Source organism: Chelonoidis abingdonii, chromosome 2 (assembly GCF_003597395.2).
Source record: "Chelonoidis abingdonii isolate Lonesome George chromosome 2, CheloAbing_2.0, whole genome shotgun sequence".
Lineage (NCBI taxonomy): Eukaryota > Metazoa > Chordata > Testudines > Testudinidae > Chelonoidis > Chelonoidis abingdonii.
Window position 1 is genome coordinate 293,354,564 of NC_133770.1, and position 1,431 is coordinate 293,355,994.

Here is a 1,431-nt window from a genome sequence, read left to right on the forward strand (position 1 = left end):
CGTCTGACGAAGTGGGTATTCACCCACGAAAGCTCACGCTCCAAAACGTCTGTTAGTCTATAAGGTGCCACAGGATTCTCTGCTGCTTTTTCTGAAGAGTTTAGTCCTAATTCAGATAGAAGTGCTCTCCTGATGTCAATGGTGCTGAGTAGTGCCTCTTGCTTATCTAGGTGAGGTTTAGGTAGAAGACTGGCAGGTGAATGGGTTGGTTAATATGGAACTTGGAGAAAACTTTAGGTAAAAATTTGAGGTGAGGTTGCAACATGACCTTGTCCTTAAAACAAATACTGTGAAAAGAGGGTCATGCCATAAGGGCCCCTTTTTTCTGCAACCCATCACACCAATGGGATGGATATCGGGAATGCCGTTTTCATGGATAAATGGAGCAGCGAATAGGAACCCATCAGTTCAAATAGTGGTCTTGTATGGCAGTGGTTCTCAAACAGGGGTACATGTAGCCATGGGGGTACGCAGAAGTTTTCCAGGGGGTAGGTCAACTCAAGTATGTATTTGCCTAGTTTTAGAACAGGTTACATAAAAAACACTAGCGAACTCAGTACAAACTAAAATTTCATACAGACAATGACTTGTTTATACTGCTCTATATACTATGCACTGAAATGTAAGTACAATATTTATATTCCAATTAGGGCTGTCAAGTGATTAAAAAAATTAATCGCGATTAATGGTGCGATTAAAAAATATTACTGCAATCAATCGCACTGTTAAACAATAATAGAATACCATTTATTTAAATATTTGTGGATGTTTTCTACATTTTCAAACACTGATTTCAATTACAACACAGAATACAAAGTGTACACTGCTCACTTTCTATTTATTTTTAATACAAATATTTGCACTGTAAAAAACAAAAGAAATCGTATTTTTCAATTCACCTAATATAAGTAATTATAAAGAGATTGCACTACAGTAAAGTTGAACTTACACATGCTGAATTATGTACAAAAAAACCCTGTATTCGTATGGCACTTTTGTAACCGACATAAAATATTTACATGTCAGAAGCACTAAAATTCGTATGTTCCTTCATACTTCATCCACCATTCCAGAGGATATTCATCCATGCTGACGACAGGTTTTACTGGATAACAATCCAAAGCAGAACGGATTGATGCATGGTCATTTTCATCATCATGAGTCAGATGCCACCCAGAAGGCTGATTTTTTTGTTTGTTTGTTTGTTTGATGGTTCGGGTTCTGTAGTTTCTGCATCGGAGTATTACCCTTTTAAGACTTCTGAAAGCATGCTCCATACTTCGTTCCTCTCAGATTTTGGACGGCACTTCAGATTCTTAAACCCTATGTCAAGTGCTGTAGCTATTTTTAGAAATCTCACATTGGTACCTTCTTTGCCTTTCATCAAATCTGCAGTGACAACATGTGCTGGGTCATCATCCAAGACTGTTA